Source organism: Xiphophorus couchianus, chromosome 11, assembly GCF_001444195.1.
Source record: "Xiphophorus couchianus chromosome 11, X_couchianus-1.0, whole genome shotgun sequence".
Taxonomy (NCBI): domain Eukaryota; kingdom Metazoa; phylum Chordata; class Actinopteri; order Cyprinodontiformes; family Poeciliidae; genus Xiphophorus; species Xiphophorus couchianus.
In genome coordinates, this window is record NC_040238.1 from 610378 (window position 1) to 634446 (window position 24069).

General features: G+C 42.8%; 1 protein-coding gene and 1 long non-coding RNA gene across 3 annotated transcripts in view; both read left to right on the top strand.

Annotated features, from left to right (window-relative positions):
• pcdh10b (protocadherin 10b) overlaps positions 1–22146 on the top strand; it is a 104023-nt gene extending 81877 nt beyond the window's left edge. The window contains exons 5-7 of one of the 2 annotated variants that reach the window (XR_003597367.1): positions 19750–19837; positions 19925–22062; positions 22107–22146. The gene's annotated coding sequence lies outside the window, so the exon portion shown is untranslated. The other variant, XR_003597366.1, reaches the window with a different exon arrangement.
• Positions 22147–22299: 153 nt separating this feature from the next.
• Positions 22300–22983, top strand: LOC114153677 (uncharacterized). Its single transcript, XR_003597384.1, has 2 exons — positions 22300–22499; positions 22578–22983. It is a non-coding gene; the product is annotated as an uncharacterized LOC114153677 (long non-coding RNA).
• Positions 22984–24069: the final 1086 nt, after the last annotated feature.

Below are 24069 nucleotides of genomic sequence, written 5' to 3' on the forward strand. Positions count from 1 at the left end.
GAAATCAAGCCAATTTGCAAACCTAATGAACCGGAGACCTCCAAAACATCCCGAATTAGGTAGATGTTATCTACCATGGACCTGCTGGGGACGCAATATGTCTGATCCCGGTGGATGACCTGCTCCATAGCCTTCCCCAGCCTCGTGGCCAGGGCCTTGGAGAGGATCTTATAGTCGGTGCAGAGGAGGGACACAGGGCGCCAGTTCTGTATCTCCTGCAAGTTCCCCTTCTTGGGCAGCAGGGTGATGACCGCCCTTCGGCAGGACAAGGGGAGTGAACCAGTGTGCAGACACTCGTTGTAGACGTCAAGCAAATCTTGGGCCAGAAGATCCCAGTAGGCCTTGTAAAACTCAACAGTGAGCCCGTCAATGCCCGGGGACTTCTGGCCCTGCATGCTGAGGAGGGCTGTGTGGAGTTCTTGAAGCCCCAGGGGGCGCTCCAGGTCAGTGTTGGTCTCCTCGGAGACCTGAGGCAGTTCACTGCAGAACTCCTCGAACAGTTCCTCGTTTTCCTCATGTTCACTCTGGAACAGAGAACTGTAAAACTCCACAGCCCTCCTCCTGATCTGCACTGGTTCACTCAGTTGCTGCCCTGTGTTCGACAGCAAAGAGTGGATCTGCTTCCTCTGCCCGTGTTTCCTCTCCAAGCTGAAGAAAAAGCCAGAGGGAGCATCCATCTCTGTGATGTTCTGGATCCGGGACCTGACCAATGCGCCTTGGACTTTATTCTCCAGCAGGTTTGCTAAAACTAGCCTTTTAGATTTGAGAGCTTCAATGTGCTCTCGATTTCCTGTGGATTCACTAAGTTGTTCTAATTCCACGATGTTCATCTCCAGATCCCTGATAGATCCGGTAATGTCACGGGTGACATTAAGGGTGTGCTGCTGACTCAGCAGTTTTATCCGAACTTTGCCATGGTCCCACCACTGTCTCAGACAAGTAAAATCAGCCTTTCTCTGTCTAAAACCAGTCCAAAAATAACCTAAAATCTCCTTAAAACCCTGATCATAAGTTAAAGCTGAGTTAAAATGCCAGTAAGCGCTTCTAGGTAAAATGTTTCTAATAAAAACACCACCTAAAAGCAACGAGTGATCGGTAAAAGCCACCGGTAAAATCTGGCATGTTTTAAACACATTAAAATGGTGTTTAAAACAATAAAAACGATCAAGTCGAGCTAAAGAGATACGGTTTTCCTTAAAGTGGGACCATGTGTACTGCCTGGAGCCTGCATGCATCCTCCTCCATACGTCCACCAGGCCGTGAGACGAGACCAGCTGACGCAGAGCATGTTGGGCCGCTGGATGCGGCTCTGCATGATTACGATCTAAAAACTCGTTTTCTGTACAATTAAAATCCCCGCCTATAAAAACATAATCCTCAGACCCACAATCGCCCAACTTTTCCCCAATTTGTTCAAAAAAACGCTTTTTCTCTGCATTGGTGGTCGGAGCATAAATATTAATAAAAACCAGACTAAAAATATCAAACTTTGCTTTAACTAAAAGACACCTCCCTTGAACGACACGCTCTACTTCTGTGGAGTTCGGGGTGAAAGCCTTAGAGAACAGGAAGCCCACCCCTGCACTCTGGGAGGTGCCGTGGCTTAAAATGACCTCCCCCCTCCACTCTCTGCCCCAGTCTGTCTCAATTAAATGATCACTATGAGTTTCCTGTAAATAAATAACATCTATTTTCTTTTGGTTCAGTGTTTGGTAAATCAAAGCCCGCTTCTCAGCCTCCCTCGCCCCGTTAAGATTCAGAGTTGCAATGTTAAAAGAATCCATATTGGGTAAGAAGCTAAAACCAACACACAAAAAGACTATAAAAAATAATAATAATAAAAATACTAAAAAATCACTGTGCATCATTTTTACTCAAAAAAGTTTTCTCGCTTTTGACATTGCTTTCTTTAATCTAAATATTTCTGTCTTTTCAAAACTCGATACCTCGTTGTTCCTAATGTGATGTCTCGCAGAGGAGTAAAAGATTCTCAGATCTGGAAAATAACTTTCTATCTTTACTCCTTTCAGCCCTTTGGTTTGTTTTAAAAACGTTCTGTAAGACTCGACAGGGTATCTTGGTTCTTTACTACCTGTTTGAGTCATTGACGCCTCGCTGGTGTCAGAGAACCAGCTCTCAGCGTCGCTGCTGTCCGACACCTCCCTCCTCTCTCCAGCCAGCTTGCTTACCTGCCTGCTGGCCTGTACAGCAGCCACCACATTCCTCCTTTTGCTTCGCCTCTTTACCGGGGCAGAAGCCTCCACTTCCATCACCTCCTCTGTCTCTCCCTCCAATCCAGTTCCCAAAACCGACTCTACACTGTTCCTCCTTTCATTCTGTCCTCCTACCTCCACTTCACCTATCCCTCCCTGATCCCCACACACTAAATGCTCCTCACTATCCTTCACCTCCTCCTGTCCTTCCTGCACACCAACATTCTCTCCCTCCACACTTTCACCCTCACCACCATGCACCCCATCACTACACACCACCGTGCACCTCTCCGTTCCCACACACGCACTCATCCCACTGTCCACCACTGACACCTCAACAATACCCTCTGCTGGTTCTTCTGTAGCGGGTTCCTCCGCCGCCACCGCGGGTTCCCCCGCCGCAGCCGCGGGTTCCCCCGCCGCACTAACCTCACGAGGTGAGGCCCCCTCCTGCTCAGCAGCAGCGGGCTGCTGCTTCGCCGAACCCGGCGGGGCCGGCCCGGCCTTGTCTGGACACATTTTTACAATGTGTCCCTCTTGTCCACAACCAAAACACTTCATGTTGGAAGAAGTGGCAAACAACATGTAATCAAAATCATCTATTTTAACATGAAACCTCAGATTCAGTTCTTCGTCCCGACGGTTCAATAACATAAACAGTTGTCTTCTGTGCGATACAACGTGTTTCAGTAAAGGTGACTTACAGCCAGATAAAACCTTCCTTATCGGCGACACCACTTTACCGTGTCGTGACAACTCTTTTATCAGAAACTCATCGCTAATAAAAGGAGGAACGTTTGATAACATTACCTTAGTTGCAGGTAAAGTTAAAGGCGAAACATGTAAAAACAAGCCGTTGACAGACACGCCCGCTTCCACCAAACGCTGAGCCTGCTCCACTGTCTCAACAAACAACACCACCGCTCCATTCATTCGTGCTGCAGACCTAATTGCCCCGTGCCCAATCACCTCACCCACAGCCAGACAAACTTCCTCCACGCTGCACGGAGAACCAGCACCCACCTTGACGCCGTTCTTCCGTGTCAGCGTGGAGAAAGACCCACCACCGACAACCACCATGGCGTCCTCAGACGCCGGCCTAACGGCCACACCCGAACCCACAAAAACCCCTTAAAACGTGATGAAACTAACACGAAAATACAAAATAAACAAGTAACACAAACACCCAGTGAAAAACAGTAAGAAAAAACAAAGATAGAAAAGATTCAATCACTCGCACACTCGCTCTTCTTCCGCTCTTCCTCAAACACCCTCCTCTCACACGAAGAAGAAGAAGAAGACATACATTTGGAACAGAGCCATTCAAGGCCACTCTCTTTGGCTGCCCGATTTTTGAAAACAGGAACGTTTTTTACAACAGGATGACAGAGATATTCAAGGAGAAGGATTGGAGGTAAGGATTGGAGATATTCAAAGAGAAGTCATCCAGACAAATCTTTTAAATAATTAAAATGGTTACCATTATAAATATATTTTTCTATTTTTTGATATTATATTGTTAGAAGCTTTAAATAGTTATGATGAAAATTAAAATATACGTAGTTTCTATATTGGATTTTGGATGTGTACATCCGACTCTGGTGGAGTCTGCGTCACCAGTCGTGAACCTCACCGCACCATCCACATCACTTCTGTTAGTTCTGTTGAACAGTTGTATGGAGCTTTGTAGGGGAGAACTGGCACTTCTTTTCCTATTCAGTTTTCTTTTGTTTATTTAGTTAAAGACATAAGTTTGTGTCATTGGGTTTGTTTATTTTTCGTAAGATTAAATGGGTTCAAAGTTAATAGTTTCCTTTTGTTTGTTGTTTTAACATAAAATTCATACTAAAGACACTCTTCAGCTCACCTGGTGATGATTTGTAATTTCACATGATTTTCTTTACAATAAATTACTGGATAAAATTTAATTGATTGTCTCTTGTGGCTGCTTGAGGTCTGATGAGGTTGAATATATCATGTTCAAAATCCAATTAAAACTAGAAAGTGTGCATTTCCTATGAAAATGCAAGTGTGAATGCTGAATGCTCAATGCTGAATGCTTTTGGTGAAAATGGCAAAAACGTTTGAAGTTAACTGCTGAAGACTTGCAGAAAGGCAAGAAATAGCCTATGCAGTGTAAAAAAACCAGGTAAAAGCCCAAATTAGCCAAAAAGCTAAAACTAGCTAAAATACTAATGATAGCATCTAGGATACCACTAGCATGCTGGGTTAGAGTAATATATTCTATGCAATGTAAAGAAAAGAAAAAAACTCATCTAAAACCTAAAATTTGAGAAGGACAGAAACGTTCCCCTATTGCTTCTGATAAAAACGGTGGGTGATTGAAATCCATACCTTTTATGGTTCCTGAGATATCGACATTTGTTTGGAGGATCGTTTAGCTATAAACACAGCTAAACAATGCCTGACTATAAAAAATATGTCACATGCAGTACAAAAAAAAAAGCAACGTCAAAAGCTCAAATTACTCCAGCATAAAAGCTGTTAAACTACCCAACTTCAAACTGGCCACTGCCTTGTTTCCTCCTGAAACTGGATGATTGATTGCCATTAATAGGCAGGACCTAAAACATCCACTGTGAAACACAACGGACATTTTATATTGTAATTCTCAATTCTGTCATAGGATGGAACGGTTTCTCCCATGGGGTGAAAAATTCATAAAAAGCTGAATATTATAAAAAGTATGAAGGTTATGAATACCAAGAGATATAGCCGGCATTAGGAGAGCAAGCTGAATAGTATAAAAGTTGAATGGTGAAAATGGAGAAGTGTGAATGCCTACAGCAATCACACTAAAACTTCAAAAATACTTTACTGATCCCAAAGGAAAATCAAATGTTTAAAATGTTGTTGTAACTCATTAATTCAGATTCTTCAAAGAGTTGTTGTAGTTAGTGATGGTTGTTGGCAGGAAAGATCTCTTGTCTGTATTACAGTGAAAATTCTCAATGAATGGGCCTGGATCCAAATTTCGTTTACAGACATGACAGAAAGCTTTAAAGATAGCCCAGTAATCCCAGTAATCACATAGGGCTTTGCAAGACCAAAATATGTGACTGGTGGTGGCTGGTGATTGATGGCACCAATGGCAGTTATCCACATTATTGTATGTAAATGTTGAAGACAGACAGCTTCAGGTTCTGTTCTTCCTCTTAGATTAGATCAGATAATAATCAGATAAAATATATTTTCACTCAAGCTTTCAGGGATGACATGTTCTCAGATGAATATAAGTGTCGTGTTCCGGGGTTCTTGGTTTCCCTTGTGGAGGTCGGCTTGCTGCTATTCACCATCTAGCCACCAGATGGCGCCAGCTTCACCTCTCTCTCTGGAGTGGGGTGTTGTCATCCGGCGCACCTGTGATCTATCTGCTCGTCAGGCAAGGTGTACAAGAGGAGCTGACTGCCAGCACTTCGACGCCTGAGTGTTAGCCAGTAACGGTACCTCTGAGCCCCCTTGAGCTAGTCTCTGTTTTTCTCCTCGGTGTCTGATCTCTTAGTGAATCTCCTTGTTGTCTCCTGTCTTCAGGTGTCTTTCCTGAGAAGTCCTGGGTTCCCCCCTCGTGACGCTGTGGAACCTACCCACTGGTTGCCCGAGTTTCCAGACTCACCTCCTCCGGCTATCGCAGTTCCCTCCTGGATGTCCCGACTGGCAGTCGTGTGGCTCCTCTGTCTCTGTCCTGCCAAAACCTACCTGTCCGTCCCCACCCCAACAACATTCCCTCGCCGCCTTCCGGATCTCAGTGGCCCAGCGCTGTTCCACCTGGATCATACGGAATCAAGAACCCCGAGTACGGCAGTTATCCCTCCAAACCTGCAAACTCCCACTCAACAAGTAAGATTGCTCCAATTCTCTGTCATCACTCCCGTCTCCTACACCCTGTGAACGCACCATCTCCTCGCTGTGTTCTTTATAGTGAGCCGACCACTCCGTGAGCCTTTTCCTTCCCCCTGGAAAGGACCCGCAATCTTCAGTACATTCTATTATTGCTGTTGTAATAAATTCACTTATTATATATATCGCTCTCCTGTGTCGTGTTCTGCATTTGGGCTGGAATTATATACTCATCATGACAGAACACTCAGGCCAGCAAACAAGCCCAGCAGATGCGATCAGGAGAACGTTGTCCGATCAACACACCCAGTTACAATCACATGAAACAGCTTTAAGAGAGCTTAGCTCACGACAAGTCGAAACTAACCGGCAGTTAGCTGAGATAATCAATTATCTCAAACCTTCCGCCTCTCAGATTCCTTCTCCAAATCCAGCCCCAGTTCCAGCTCCGGTCCAATTAGTTCAGCCCACGTTTTCCGAGGTTCGACCCCCGCTTCCTGAGAGATTTTCTGGGGACCTGAGCAGATGTAAAGGTTTCTTATTGCAATGTTCAATTATTTTCAACCACTCTCCCCAGAGTTTCCTTCAAGATGGCTCTAAGATCGCTTATGTTTTGTCCCTGTTATCTGGACGAGCTTTAGACTGGGCTCAGGCTCGATTTCCTTCCCCGGCAAATTATAACTGCTCGTTTGATGAGTTTTTGAAGGAGTTCCAACAAACTTTCAGTCAAGACTCCGACAAATCATTTAACTCACGCGAGCTCATGGGAATTAAGCAGGGTCAACGCACGGTAGCAGATTTCGCTATAGATTTTAGAATAAGAGCTGCAGCAACTGATTGGAATACAGCTGCATTAAAGAGCGTTTATTTTAACGCTCTTAACGAAACTCTAAAAGATGAATTAGCTACTTTAGATGAACCAGAGACCCTAGAAGATTTGATCAGTCTAACTATTCGCCTCGATAATAGGATCCGGTCCCGTACTAGGGAGAGAAGATATAGAGAACCGCCAGTTAAGACTCATGGAGGAGTTCAACCTGTTCCAGCGAGTTCTTCTCCGCAGGCTCCTCAGGATCCTGAGCCCATGCAGATGGGTCGGACACGTCTCACTCCTGAGGAGCGACAGAGACGTTTTTCCTCTCGGCTCTGCCTGTATTGCGGATCCCCAGGGCACTTCCTCGCCCAATGCCCAATCCGTTCAAACTCCCAGGTCCGCCAGTGGAAGTGAGGAGGCTGGCGGACCACTTGCAAAAGAAAGATTCTCCTCGCCTGTCACTACCTGCCACTTTGATCTGTAAAAATCAATCTGTCCCACTGTCTGCTCTTGTAGATTCAGGCTGTGAACAAAATCTTATTGATTGTACTTTAGTTCAACAAATGTCTATTGAGACTGAGCCACTCTCTGTCCCTCTTCGAGTCGCTGCCATTGATGGGAACACCCTACCCCGAATAACTCACCAGACCAAACCGTTACATCTCATTATTTCTGGAAATCATAGCGAACTCACCCCTTTTTTTGTTTTCCCCATGGCCAACTCTCCCATCATCCTTGGCTTTAAATGGCTCCAGCAGCATAATCCCCAAATCAACTGGACAGACAGACATGTCGAATCCTGGTCCACCTCCTGTCATTTATCTTGTCTCCGCTCAGCTGTTCCCCCAGGTCCACCACCAGCAGACCCGCAGGAGGCAGACCCGACCGATCTGTCGATCATCCCACCTGAATATCATGACCTAACTCCGGTCTTTAGTAAGTCCAAAGCTCTCTCATTACCCCCACATCGACCATACGATTGTGCCATAGACCTCCTCCCCGGTGCTCCGTTACCCTCAAGCCGTCTTTACAACATTTCCCGTCCAGAGAGAGAAACCATGGAGAAATATATTAAAGACTCTCTGGCAGCCGGCATAATCCGCCCCTCCTCCTCTCCTTTGGGAGCAGGATTCTTTTTCGTTGGCAAGAAAGACGGTTCCCTTAGGCCCTGTATCGATTACAGAGGGTTAAATAACATAACCGTTAAGAATAAATATCCCCTTCCTCTGTTATCCTCTGCCTTTGAACCTATTCATGGGGCAACAGTTTTTTCAAAACTTGACTTGAGAAATGCTTACCATTTACTCCGTATTAGACAGGGAGATGAATGGAAGACAGCATTTAAGACACCAATAGGTCACTTTGAGTACTTGGTGATGCCTTTTGGGTTGTCTAACGCTCCAGCCTTTTTCCAGGCCCTCGTAAATGACGTGTTGAGGGATTTTCTAAATGTTTTCGTGTTTGTTTATCTGGATGATATTTTGATCTACTCTAAGTCTCTAGATGATCACAAGCATCATGTTCGCCAGGTCCTGCAACGTCTTTTGGAAAACAAGTTATACATCAAGGCTGAGAAGTGTGAGTTCCACCAATCGTCAGTGTCGTTTCTTGGATTCATACTTGGGGGCGGACAGGTGAGACCCACGGAGGAAAAGATTCGAGCGGTATTGGAATGGCCGACTCCTCAAACCCGTAAACAACTCCAGCGCTTCCTGGGTTTTGCCAACTTCTATCGCCGATTCATTCGTAATTACAGTCAAACCGCCCTCCCGCTAACCGCTCTCACCTCTACCAAGATTCCATTCAGTTGGACCCCGGAGGCAGAGGCCGCCTTTACACAACTCAAAACCCTTTTTGCTAATGCTCCCATTCTCATTCAGCCAGACCCATCCAAACAGTTCATTGTCGAGGTCGACACCTCGGACACCGGAGTGGGAGCCGTATTATCCCAGATCTCTCCCCAAGACAACAAGACTCATCCTTGTGCTTTCTTTTCCCGCAGATTATCTCCTCCTGAACGTAACTATGACGTAGGGGATCGGGAGCTTCTGGCCATCAAGTTGGCTCTGGAGGAATGGCGGCATTGGTTGGAGGGGACTGAGCATCCAGTGCTGGTCTGGACCGATCACAAGAACCTCTCTTACCTGCAGTCAGCTAAGAGACTCAACCCCCGTCAATCACGTTGGTCACTATTCTTCTCCAGATTTAACCTCTCCATTTCCTACCGTCCAGGGTCTCGTAACATCAAGCCGGATGCCCTTTCCCAACTTCACTCGCCTGGGGATTCCGAGAAGGTTCCCGCCACTATCCTGCCCCCCAGCTGCACGGTTGCAGTGGTTACCTGGGAGATTGAAGACATTATCAGGCAAGCTCAACTATCTGAACCCACTCCCGACTCGTGCCCACCTACTAAACTTTACGTGCCCACCTCTGTCCGTGCCCGTTTCCTGCAGTGGATTCATGCCTCCAAATTCTCGGGCCACCCAGGTATCAGTCGTACCATTGCCCTTGTCAACCGTAAATTCTGGTGGTCTTCAATCCATAAAGACGTTAAGGAGTATGTCTTAGCCTGTACGATCTGCTCACGTAATAAGGCATCCCACCGACCTCCATCTGGTCTCCTACAACCGCTACCTATTCCCAAACGCCCGTGGTCTCATATTTCCTTGGATTTTGTCACAGGATTGCCACCCTCCAAGGGGATGACCACCATTTTAACGATTGTGGACCGTTTTTCTAAGGCCTGCCACTTTGTCCCCCTCCGTAAACTGCCCACGGCATTTCAAACGGCCCAGTTGCTTATTAAACACGTTTTCCGCCTGCATGGCATACCGCTAGAGATCTTATCGGACCGAGGACCACAATTTATTTCCCGGGTGTGGAAGAATTTCTGTACTGCACTGCATGCTAAGGTTTCTCTCACTTCTGGTTTCCATCCCCAGACGAATGGCCAAACCGAGAGGCTTAATCAGGATTTAGAAACCACTCTCCGCTGCTTCACCTCCTCCAATCCGTCAGATTGGAGTCAGTACCTCCCATGGGTCGAGTACGCCCATAATAGCCTTATCTCTGCCGCAACTGGTGTATCCCCTTTTGAAGCCTCCATAGGTTATCAACCCCCGCTACTTCCGTCTGAAGAGGGTGACATCTCGGTGACCTCAGTCCGCCACCATATCCGTCGTTGCCAGACCATTTGGAAATCCACAATTCACAACCTTAACAGCACAGCCGAACATATCAAACGACAGGCAGACCGTAAGAGGGTTCCGGCTCCCACCTACACTCCCGGCCAGAAGGTGTGGTTATCGTCCCGAGACATTCCTTTAAAGTCAATGTCCAAGAAATTGTCTCCCCGTTTTGTTGGTCCCTTTGAGGTCGAATCCGTTATTAATCCCTCCGCTGTTCGCCTCCGTCTACCAGCCTCCCTCCGAGTTCATCCCACTTTCCACGTTTCTCAGATAAAGCCCGTCCAGACCAGCACGCTCTGCCCTCCTACCGAGCCCCCTCCTCCCCCCCGAGACATAGATGGCCATCCTGCCTACTCTGTACGCCGGATCGTTGACTCCCGTCGACGAGGTCGCGGTTGGCAATACCTCGTCGATTGGGAGGGCTACGGTCCGGAGGATCGCCTTTGGGTTCCTGGCTCCTTCATTCTAGATCCTTCCCTCATCACGGATTACCGCTCGTCGCTTCCCTCCTCTTCATCTCGGCCGCCAGGTGGCGACCGTTGAGGGGGGGGTACTGTCGTGTTCCGGGGTTCTTGGTTTCCCTTGTGGAGGTCGGCTTGCTGCTATTCACCATCTAGCCACCAGATGGCGCCAGCTTCACCTCTCTCTCTGGAGTGGGGTGTTGTCATCCGGCGCACCTGTGATCTATCTGCTCGTCAGGCAAGGTGTACAAGAGGAGCTGACTGCCAGCACTTCGACGCCTGAGTGTTAGCCAGTAACGGTACCTCTGAGCCCCCTTGAGCTAGTCTCTGTTTTTCTCCTCGGTGTCTGATCTCTTAGTGAATCTCCTTGTTGTCTCCTGTCTTCAGGTGTCTTTCCTGAGAAGTCCTGGGTTCCCCCCTTGTGACGCTGTGGAACCTACCCACTGGTTGCCCGAGTTTCCAGACTCACCTCCTCCGGCTATCGCAGTTCCCTCCTGGATGTCCCGACTGGCAGTCGTGTGGCTCCTCTGTCTCTGTCCTGCCAAAACCTACCTGTCCGTCCCCACCCCAACAACATTCCCTCGCCGCCTTCCGGATCTCAGTGGCCCAGCGCTGTTCCACCTGGATCATACGGAATCAAGAACCCCGAGTACGGCAGTTATCCCTCCAAACCTGCAAACTCCCACTCAACAAGTAAGATTGCTCCAATTCTCTGTCATCACTCCCGTCTCCTACACCCTGTGAACGCACCATCTCCTCGCTGTGTTCTTTATAGTGAGCCGACCACTCCGTGAGCCTTTTCCTTCCCCCTGGAAAGGACCCGCAATCTTCAGTACATTCTATTATTGCTGTTGTAATAAATTCACTTATTATATATATCGCTCTCCTGTGTCGTGTTCTGCATTTGGGCTGGAATTATATACTCATCATGACAATAAGTCACAGTGCTATAAAAATTTAACTCGAAGGAATTTAAAATCGTACATGTTACTTCATTATTGATTGTTCAATAATAAAGTAAAATAATTTATCTATGGCTGGTATATAAATTGTTCAATTAATGGTAAAATACATAAGATTGATCTACTTAATTATTATATTGAAATATAATTAATTTAATTAATGTTTTTCATCATTTTTAACAATATTAACTTGAGCAACAGCTCATTGTTTTTTAAAAATGATTTATCCTTGCAATAGGTTCTGCTTCCTCTACCCTTAATCTTGCTGTCGATAGCAGGGACAAAATGTTTTACTGAACATTTATAGACTTCAGTTCTACAAGTCACTACCATATTATCCTTGCTGTGGGGTCCTTAAAGATTCTGACTTATTGTCTCTGGTCAGCCTTGCTATTTTACTTGCCACAGTAACAGCTTTTTTCTCTGGGGACCAATCAGCCAGACTCTTGGTCCATAAACGAATCGGTACTTTCCAGGATGCCTTAACTGACCCACTGCAATTGCTGCTTGACCTGTGTCACAGTGAAGACAAGAAAATAGACATCACTGCAGAAAAGAGCTGCAGTTTGTTGACTGAGCTAGTATGAAGTGAGTTCAGATGCCAGATGTCAGGAGGAGGAAAATAGAAGCAAAATTGGTTCTGATGTTTTAACCTTCTTTTATCCAGAGAGAGTAATATAGGACACCTTCTGTCAAATTTTAATCGGAGTTTGATTGATGAGTGATTAATGACCCGTGACTAATTGATTTTAATTTCCGGTCACATGATGCCCCTCCCCCCATCCGGTCACATGATTCCCCTCCCCCCATCCGGTCACGTGACACCCCCGGATGTCTCATGACCTCAGCATGCTTAACACGTGTTACACTATATTCCCGCTAATTTCAATTCAACCAATAGGAACAGAGACAGGCTCCGAGTTTTATGAGTAATACAATTAAAGTATAAAAGAACAATAAGTGTTAAATAATCAAGAATAATATACGATATAATATATTTAAATAGAATGTTGTAATTAACTCCGGTTTTGCTCACCAACCCGTCCGTGTTTGTGCGTGTGTCCGGGCAGAATACTGGACACACATGTCCCTCAGGATGTCTCAATGCCATACAGTGTTTAAGGTGAACTCCTTCTGACCTCTATGAGTTTGAATTAGCCGATAGAAGCAGAGACAAGGGGTTCGGTGTTAGAAAATCAATAGTAATATACAATATAGTATATTCAAATAGATTTGGATGTTGTAACTACCTCCGTTTTTTTTTTAAACGGAAGGTCTTTCTGATATACTGCCTGAAGCGGGACAGGCCCCAGACATCAGGAAGACCCTCATGACCTCCGGTCATCATGCGTGACACGTGTGGCTCTCTATATTTCCGATCATCTCAATTGGGTCTCTATCGGGGGTTGATTGATATGGTGTAAAGGCCAGCACAGGATTCATTCTCGTGACTTTTTGGTGGGTGGGGGTGGGAGGCCCCATGACAGTGCTGCACACCAAGCCATTCGTGTGTGTGTGTGTGTGTCTGTGTATATAAAGACATATAGAAACAAAAGTCCCTAAAGAAAACCTACAGTTTAACTATTTTACTGCATTATTTATGGTAGCACTATTAGCCAGTGCTGACTATGAGTTTGTGATTTCCTTCATCACTTCAATTTTAAACTCTAATAGATTTTTTTTCTGTAACACTTGCTAGTGTGATACATTTCAGTAAATGTTCCTCATTTGTACACGTACTTCTTAAGAATATGTGACAGACAGTAAACAGGCCTACTCAAATTTAACTTTTATCCTTCCGCAGTTAAAGAATTTGTCCAGACTTTTCCAGAATTTGGCCCGGCATCACTGTGAATGATTTTGTTCAGGTTTTTTTCTTGCTGTTGAATCAACGCTGATCTTCCCACTGCTTCATGTTTTCTCCAAAATAGTAAATCTTGGTTTAAATACATTTGAAACTCAGATTTTCTTTATGTAACACTTGCTAGTGTGATACATTTCAGTAAAAGTTCCTCATCTGTAAATTTATTTCTGAACAATATCTGACAGGGACTAAACAGGCCTTGGTGAGGTTCCCTTGGATTTCTATTGATTTATTGAATGTGTAAATATTTATCAAACTGAATGGCCATTCAGTTTTTATATAGTTTTTTTTTTTCTTTTGGTGTCTGTTGCACAAATTGTAATATAACTATCAGCCAAAAATTCAGTCAGTGAATTTGTGTTTTTTCTTAAATACTCCCTCTCACCGAGACTTACTTACATCTTCTGACAACTAGCTTATAATAACTTATAATAACATTGACTAAGTTTGCTATTGGTACACTTTACCTAAAAATAAAAATTAAACATACTCACTACACAGCCATGCTCTAAGAGTTGCTCATAACATGGTGAATTGTTCTGTTACCTTTAAAATGATCTGCAGCTTTTGTTCCTTGGTCCTAATGATGCTGTTCACTAATGTTCTCTAACAGACAGTACAACACCTCTTGTAATTGATAAGCTTATAAATGATCAATGTGAAGCATCAGTATGCGCTAAAGAAGATCATATCAGTCAGATTAAGTAAAATATTATTAAACTCAAAGCAATCAAAATTATATTTCTCTGAAAGGTAATCTCTCCTTTTCAGAGAGTTTAGACTGTATGAAAGGAATCAGTGAAATATACTATGAAATATTTTATCTGCTGCATCCCCATAATAAAACTTCAATTGTGAATTGAATGATTACATTGCATCTAGATACAAAAGAATCAACCGTTAATTAGTAATCATACTGACTAACAAGATCTGATCAAACAAGAAACTTGACTACCTCAAGGGATTTCTCACATTGGAGAACAAACCGTCTGACTTTCTTTAGCCACTAAATTTAACCTTACCAAAGTTTTGCCTTGGAGTAAACAGGTACTGAGTTTGAAGCGGATCAGACGCCTTCAGCCATCTGCTAAAACTAGACTCCGGCCTTCCTCACTGTAAAATAAAACATTAGACTTTAAAAAAAGTTCAAGCGAACATCACTTAATTATCATCGACTTGTTGTTTGTACTCATCTTAAACAAGTGGCAGGGACATTTGGATATATATAAAAAAGCTTTATAAGTTAATCTATTTAAGTTGAGTCCATGCAACAACTAAAATAAAATAAAAAGTGAACTATTTGAAAGTAGTGAGGATTTAGGGTGGTAAAAGTTGAACATTTTAACATGTCCAGACACTACACCATTTCTGCTCAAGCAAACCAAAAAGTTTTGAACAGAACAACCATGTCAAATAATGAGACCATGAATCTTTAATCTATGTAGCAAATATATTGCTGCTGCTGCTGTAAGCAGAAAATAAAATAAGTTTTACGGAGAATAATATTTTGGATGAGTTTAAGAATATTGTTTGCCAAAATCACACGGTGTAACTACACTTGTCTTTTATATGTAGCAGTAATTGAATCTTTTGAGGCAATTGGTTGGCATAAATTAAAGTAAATACGACCTATTTTCCTGCTCCACATACTTAGTTAGCAATTTGCCAGTTAGCTTCCCAGTCTGAACTTCTGGGCAATGTCTTGATTCAGTCAAATCTTCTATCTTCTCTAACTCTGATATTTTGCTCGCTGGTCTTCATCATGCTTTGAATGCAGTATCGGGTTTCTCTTACTTTAACCCGCCCAACTTGCACCTGATTGGTATGTTAGCCTTTTGATTCCCTCCCAGTGAGGCGGTGCTTCACAAAGCAATCTGTTTGTCAAACTGTTGATCTGCCTGATGGCTGTTTTAGAAGATATGGTGACTGAGGTTTAGACAGTACTAGCCAGCTCATGCAGCTTGTTTTTACTAGATGTCTGTCCTAAAAGTACATATCTTTAAAATATGAATAAATACGTACAATTCCATAATTATTCGATCCAACGGTTATAGAAGTTTTGTAATAATGCAATTCAGGTATTTTACATTTTCTGGACTAAAGGAGGATTTCAGTTCAACACCTGTGGTTTGAGCCTCTCTTTGGAGCTGGTCGAACCTTAACAAAAACCTCAACCTTAGCAAAATTGAATTCAATACATACTAAATTTCTCTGTAACTTTGTTCTTACCTGTGTGATTAGATGCCGTTTTTCCAACAGGTTCCATATTGACGTAAATTTCCTCCATCGCTTCAGACTCTGTTGGCTTTAAACATTAACTATAAAATCCACAGCAGTAGTGGAACTAAGTGAAAAACTGTGGAAAAGAGATGAGATGTCTGGTGTTCAACAAAACACAAGGTAAATGTATTTTACAGATAACAACCAAATAAAGAAATTCATGAACGCAGATTGAATATTAGTTTCTTAAATATCTTACACAACATAAAATTCTTGAAGGTTTCAATAGTTTCATGAGTTCATATTTGCTGATTCGGTTCTGTATCAATGAATATTTATTTATCCTTTTTCTTTATTTTCCTTCAGCTTGGTTAATCCTACTCATAATAAACACATCACACTTTTCCATGGGTGAAAAGATAATTGACTCTTTGAAAAGGGGAACAATGATGACACAAAATTAAAAATAGTTTTAAATCACGGATATAGGGATGAAAAAATACATCTGATGTTGTGATGTTCTTGCTTCATCTTGCTCCTGCGGATGGCTGTGTCCAAAAAATATTTCCTAAAGATTAATAAATTGTTGGAACAGATGCCCAACAGTTTTACAGGTCTCATTCTGTCCTGATAACTAGTCACAGCCTTGCTCTCGGTAAAAACAACTATCATCTTTGTACTTTTCTTTTTAAATCCTCTTTTAACCCAGTTTCTTGTCCAGTAGCAGAAACACTTACATTAAGAAACCACAGGTGTTGAACTGAAATCCTCCTTTAGTCCAGAAAATGTAAAATACCTGAATTGCATTATTACAAAACTTCTATAACCGTTGGATCGAATAATTATGGAATTGTACGTATTTATTCATATTTTAAAGATATGTACTTTTAGGACAGACATCTAGTAAAAACAAGCTGCATGAGCTGGCTAGTACTGTCTAAACCTCAGTCACCATATCTTCTAAAACAGCCATCAGGCAGATCAACAGTTTGACAAACAGATTGCTTTGTGAAGCACCGCCTCACTGGGAGGGAATCAAAAGGCTAACATACCAATCAGGTGCAAGTTGGGCGGGTTAAAGTAAGAGAAACCCGATACTGCATTCAAAGCATGATGAAGACCAGCGAGCAAAATATCAGAGTTAGAGAAGATAGAAGATTTGACTGAATCAAGACATTGCCCAGAAGTTCAGACTGGGAAGCTAACTGGCAAATTGCTAACTAAGTATGTGGAGCAGGAAAATAGGTCGTATTTACTTTAATTTATGCCAACCAATTGCCTCAAAAGATTCAATTACTGCTACATATAAAAGACAAGTGTAGTTACACCGTGTGATTTTGGCAAACAATATTCTTAAACTCATCCAAAATATTATTCTCCGTAAAACTTATTTTATTTTCTGCTTACAGCAGCAGCAGCAATATATTTGCTACATAGATTAAAGATTCATGGTCTCATTATTTGACATGGTTGTTCTGTTCAAAACTTTTTGGTTTGCTTGAGCAGAAATGGTGTAGTGTCTGGACATGTTAAAATGTTCAACTTTTACCACCCTAAATCCTCACTACTTTCAAATAGTTCACTTTTTATTTTATTTTAGTTGTTGCATGGACTCAACTTAAATAGATTAACTTATAAAGCTTTTTTATATATATCCAAATGTCCCTGCCACTTGTTTAAGATGAGTACAAACAACAAGTCGATGATAATTAAGTGATGTTCGCTTGAACTTTTTTTAAAGTCTAATGTTTTATTTTACAGTGAGGAAGGCCGGAGTCTAGTTTTAGCAGATGGCTGAAGGCGTCTGATCCGCTTCAAACTCAGTACCTGTTTACTCCAAGGCAAAACTTTGGTAAGGTTAAATTTAGTGGCTAAAGAAAGTCAGACGGTTTGTTCTCCAATGTGAGAAATCCCTTGAGGTAGTCAAGTTTCTTGTTTGATCAGATCTTGTTAGTCAGTATGATTACTAATTAACGGTTGATTCTTTTGTATCTAGATGCAATGTAATCATTCAATTCACAATTGAAGTTTTATTATGGGGATGCAGCAGATAAAATATTTCATAGTATATTTCACTGATTCCTTTCATACAGTCTAAACTCTCTGAAAAGGAGAGATTACCTTTCAGAGAAATATAATTTTGATTGCTTTGAGTTTAATGATATTTTACTTAATCTGACTGATATGATCTTCTTTAGCGCATACTGATGCTTCACATTGATCATTTATAAGCTTATCAATTACAAGAGGTGTTGTACTGTCTGTTAGAGAACATTAGTGAACAGCATCATTAGGACCAAGGAACAAAAGCTGCAGATCATTTTAAAGGTAACAGAACAATTCACCATGTTATGAGCAACTCTTGGAGCATGGCTGTGTAGTGAGTATGTTTAATTTTTATTTTTAGGTAAAGTGTACCAATAGCAAACTTAGTCAATGTTATTATAAGTTATTATAAGCTAGTTGTCAGAAGATGTAAGTAAGTCTCGGTGAGAGGGAGTATTTAAGAAAAAACACAAATTCACTGACTGAATTTTTGGCTGATAGTTATATTACAATTTGTGCAACAGACACCAAAAGAAAAAAAAAAACTATATAAAAACTGAATGGCCATTCAGTTTGATAAATATTTACACATTCAATAAATCAATAGAAATCCAAGGGAACCTCACCGAGGCCTGTTTAGTCCCTGTCAGATATTGTTCAGAAATAAATTTACAGATGAGGAACTTTTACTGAAATGTATCACACTAGCAAGTGTTACATAAAGAAAATCTGAGTTTCAAATGTATTTAAACCAAGATTTACTATTTTGGAGAAAGCATGAAGCAGTGGGAAGATCAGCGTTGATTCAACAGCAAGAAAAAAACCTGAACAAAATCATTCACAGTGATGCCGGGCCAAATTCTGGAAAAGTCTGGACAAATTCTTTAACTGCGGAAGGATAAAAGTTAAATTTGAGTAGGCCTGTTTACTGTCTGTCACATATTCTTAAGAAGTACGTGTACAAATGAGGAACATTTACTGAAATGTATCACACTAGCAAGTGTTACAGAAAAAAAATCTATTAGAGTTTAAAATTGAAGTGATGAAGGAAATCACAAACTCATAGTCAGCACTGGCTAATAGTGCTACCATAAATAATGCAGTAAAATAGTTAAACTGTAGGTTTTCTTTAGGGACTTTTGTTTCTATATGTCTTTATATACACAGACACACACACACACACACGAATGGCTTGGTGAGCAGCACTGTCATGGGGCCTCCCACCCCCACCCACCAAAAAGTCACGAGAATGAATCCTGTGCTGGCCTTTACACCATATCAATCAACCCCCGATAGAGACCCAATTGAGATGATCGGAAATATAGAGAGCCACACGTGTCACGCATGATGACCGGAGGTCATGAGGGTCTTCCTGATGTCTGGAGCTTGTCCCGCTTCAGGCAGTATATCAGAAAGACCTTCCGTTTAAAAAAAAACGGAGGTAGTTACAACATCCAAATCTATTTGAATATACTATATTGTATATTACTATTGATTTTCTAACACCGAACCCCTTGTCTCTGCTTCTATCGGCTAATTCAAACTCATAGAGGTCAGAAGGAGTTCACCTTAAACACTGTATGGCATTGAGACATCCTGAGGGACATGTGTGTCCAGTATTCTGCCCGGACACACGCACAAACACGGACGGGTTGGTGAGCAAAACCGGAGTTAATTACAACATTCTATTTAAATATATTATATCGTATATTATTCTTGATTATTTAACACTTATTGTTCTTTTATACTTTAATTGTATTACTCATAAAACTCGGAGCCTGTCTCTGTTCCTATTGGTTGAATTGAAATTAGCGGGAATATAGTGTAACACGTGTTAAGCATGCTGAGGTCATGAGACATCCGGGGGTGTCACGTGACCGGATGGGGGGAGGGGAATCATGTGACCGGATGGGGGGAGGGGCATCATGTGACCGGAAATTAAAATCAATTAGTCACGGGTCATTAATCACTCATCAATCAAACTCCGATTAAAATTTGACAGAAGGTGTCCTATATTACTCTCTATCCAGGTTTGAGTCAGGTTTGTACTTTTCCAAAGCAGGCAGCAGCTCCATATTGATTAGTGGTTGTACAAAAGGGTTCTTATGCGGCTCTATCTGCAGGATTTATTCTGAGAGGGATGAGCTGGCGCCTGTCTCCAACAATCAATGAACAAGAACATGGCGAGGTCTACAAGTCATCAATCACAGTGTAATGCAGAGAAACACACACATTCAACACATTCAAGCCTAATCACAGTTTAGAGAAATCAGTTAACCTAAAATCTATCTTTTGTAGAACTTGCACGAGGCCCTTCTGACTGGCTATGACGAGACGTGGTCCAAAGCTGATGGGTTGCAGCTGAGGCACATGACCAGGTGATGGGATGATGCAGGTGAGGTTGAAGAGTCATCCAGTTTGAATTGGATGGTAGCCACAGCTACCATGGGGAAGTATAACAGAAGCAAGGCTGTCATGCACCGGTGCCATCAGGACCTCTGACCCCCATCAGCAGGCAAGTGAGAAGTGTCTTACCCATGGTTACAGCAACAGAGCTGAGTGGAGCAGGGATCGTCCCATTTGATGCTGATGGCATTTTATTTTATGCAGATAACATAAATGCAACTTTCTCTGACTGCAAAAATCATCTTGCATGAGATAGCTAAAACATTTTCGTTCTAAGTGTACAGTTGTATGCTTTTACACCTTAGCTTTATTATCATTAATTAGGTTACTGTTATTTTATGTTATCATGTAGTGTTTGTAGTCTAGTTTATTAGGCCTGAGCATCAAAAGGACTGTTAAGGCCTTTTATAACTAGAAGGATTTTTCTTGTTATTCTGACACTTTTCTTATATTCCTTTATTTAATCAGGTAAACTCCGTTGAGATCTAGATCTCATTTTCAAGAGATTTTCTTTTCTTGGCTTTTTGGAGGCCTTAACATATTCAAAAACTTCTCAAACTTCATTGAACATTGTCCCCCATAAGAAATGTTTTAATTTCAATAGAATCAAAAGTCTGCAGGGCCGAACTGCTTAATGTGAAATAGGTCAAATAGGTGAAATAGGCCAAACCCTACATCATAGAAATCTGAAACTTGGTATGTAGGTAAATCCAGTTGGGAGAAAACATTAACATTAATGCATCTTTCATGAGCTTGGCTTCTTGGCCTTGGAAGATCTGCTGGACTGACTGGCCAGCAAAGCTGGTTAGTCTGTTCCCTGTGGAATCTGGATTGGCCCCACTGTTACCCTATACTGCACATCTGGGAACTGTGAGAGTGTTGGTGTTCAAGAAATTCACATTGCCCTACCAGCCTGGTAACCTAATCAGTCTGCACTGAACAAAAAGAGTTGTGTGTTGTTTATGGGTCTGGAGACACTCTTCTATTAATCAGCCTCCTTACACAGAGACTAAACATATTTGAATTGCTCGGTGTCATATGATGCAGCATCGACGTCACCCAATGCAGATGGAGGGCAAGAAGTAAATGCAGCCTGTTTACTTCTTTTGCTCCAGCGTCAAAATGCCTAAATTCTGAGTCGTGTACAGTTGTTCCAACAGAGAGAAAGATAAACGTTATTTTCGTGTTTTGAAGGTAATTGGTCACAAGGGAGTTAATTTTTAAAAAACTTAACAAAAAAGGTTGAGAAAAGTGAATCAACAATCTACTGCTAAAAACAGGATGTGCAGAAACTAACAATGCCAGAGTGTACAGCGCCCACTTTCTAACAAGTAACCTTAGTATCGGTTAAAATGTATTTTTAGATATTTTATTGGACAGCTACTTAAAAGGACAACCAATCATATAGCTTGGTAGTCCCAAGACTGCTAATGTTGTTAGCAGCTATCTCAGTGCCGAGTCCCAGACAGAAAATATGTTCAGTGGAACTGTCATGATAAAAAAAGCTAAATAAATTAAATATAACCTACCCAGCTATACAGTCACAGTGAGCTGCGACTATTCCCCCACATGGTTAATGTCTGGAAACAAACATGGGGTTTCTGTAGAAACAATCTACTGCTAAAACCTACATTGACCTATATTGATTGTCAAGATGGCGCCGGCACAGCTGGCTGCCTGCAGACGCAGCTCCCGTCGTGTGTGTGTTTGTCTGTGTATATTTGCTGTAACCGATTAAGGATCCGTGCTTGAAGAACCCATGGATCATCAGTTGGGCTTTCTACAATGGCTGGATGTGGTTCTGTCGATGTTCTCCGCGTTCTTCTGCTACTTCTTATACTCTTGGTTGCGGACAACTTCGCCGAGCGGAGTAGCGGCATTGTTTTCTCGCGTGAACGGCTGATTGCGCTGTGTGGGCCTCTGCTGCTGCCAGAGATGGGCCTGTGGTCCCGGAGGAGTTACGGAGGAGACGACGGGGCTGCGGGTCTGGAGTTAAACGGAGGTAGAAGAGGAGACGGCGCAGGCCAACGGTACCGGCGATTATCGTGGGGAACGTGAGGTCTTTGGGAAATAGGACAGACGAACTCACGGCGCTGGTTAGGACCCAGAAGGAGTACTGGGAGTGCAGTATCTCTGCTTCACGGAAACCTGGCTGCACTCGCTTATTCCGGAATACAGCGTGGAGGTCCCTGGATTTTCCTTGGTTCGCGGGGACAGGGACTATTCCAAGAGTCGGAAGAAGAGGGGCGGCGGGATTGCACTTTTTTTTTCCTTTTTGTTTTTCTTTTCCCCTCTTCCTGGTGTGAGTCTGTAGCATCACTGTGGTCCACTAGATGGAGCCAGATGCTGTCTACCTGGGAGGTGCGCCCATGGGTTTTACGCACCTGGCGGACATCATCTCATCATCCTCTGGAGGTTAAAGAAGCTGACTGCCAGCACTTCGACGCCGGAGTGTTTTACCTGCTTGGTAAACTGAGCCCCTCGGAGCTAGTCCTCTGAGCTTTTTCCCTCTAAGTAACTCTTCATTGTCCTCTGTGCTCTTCAGGAATTGTTTACTCCTCGAGACGATTTGGATTCTCCAGAGTGACTTCTATCCTGGCTTTTTGGTTAAAGCCCTCCTCGTGACGCTGTGGACGGTACCCACTGGTTGCCCGAGTCCCGTTTTCACCTCTCCCGTTGGATCTCAAGATTCTCAGTTGTCATCGGCTGGCAGTCGGACCTCACCTCCACCTCCGTCAAGTCATCACTTACCTGCCCGCCCTCCACCGCAGCCTCCTTGCCTAGGATCCCACTCGTTTATGGAAGCCGGATCCGTTGACTTCAGCCTGGAACCCACAGACTACCTCCCTGATTGTGATCATTCTTTCCCAACTTTCCGCTGTCTTCCAGACTCCACCACAGGATCCCCACCATATCACATTACTTTTCTTCAATAAAAAATCTTTAACTGATTTCTGTTCCTTGTGGTGTTCTGCATGTGGGCAAAAGCTTTACGCCAATATGACAGCAAATTTCAACATTACTGTTTCCCAAGGGCGTAGGTTTGGTCTAAGTTTTGGTGGGACCTTACAACTTACTGCCCCCCTCGACCATTTTTGACCAGTGGGAGGGGGGGCACCACATTGGCTTATAGCCCCCTCCCCCCAACCATAACCAGATCATACATCTTGTGTATACAACCAGATACAGTCATACTCAGCAGATCAGTTCAAGAACACTTTACTTTTTCCTTTTCAAAATTCAGCAAACATTACAAGTAAGATCAAAAGAAATATCCTCTGGATCTACTGATTATACAACAAACACAATTGCAGATAAGAACAAAAAATGACTTCTTGCACTTCAGGAAAAAGATCGAATTGTTGAGATATTATGCATTTAAGAGGAAAAAAGATTCATAAAATTGCTTGCTCTGCTGTCTGAGCATCCTATGTGAAAAAGTATTACATAATTAACAGACCTATTCTACCTCACATTCAGTGCTGACCTTACTAAACACCGGACTTTACAACAAATGCGTTGCGTGATAGATATCTAACTTATGGGTCCCCTCACTGTACTTACAGCCGAGGTAGCGAAATAACTTCTAATGTCTGTCGTCCTTTTCTTTTTGGTGGCGACATGGTCTCGGAGACTCATAATAAATGTCAAACTCAGAAGGAGACGCGTTCACTTTCAGCACCATGGACCAAGCTTCCGTTCCGCCTGTTGCAGCCAATCAAAGAACGAAGATCCACGTCCTGTGAGCCAATAGCGGGTCGTCATAGTTCAGAACAGCGAATTTTAAAATGAATGCTACCACTGCGTAGTATATTGAAATATTAAACTAATCAATGTAGATTTTCGTTTATTTATTTTGTTTTTGTTAAAAAATACATGTTTTGTTTTTTTTTTAATTAATATGGCAAAAATTGGTCGGGACTATTTTATATCCCTTGAATATTGGTCGTGACATGTCACGACCGTCCATACCCAAACCTACGCCCATGCTGTTTCCTCATACTAGCACCTCAACCTACGTTGAGGTGCAGGTAGCG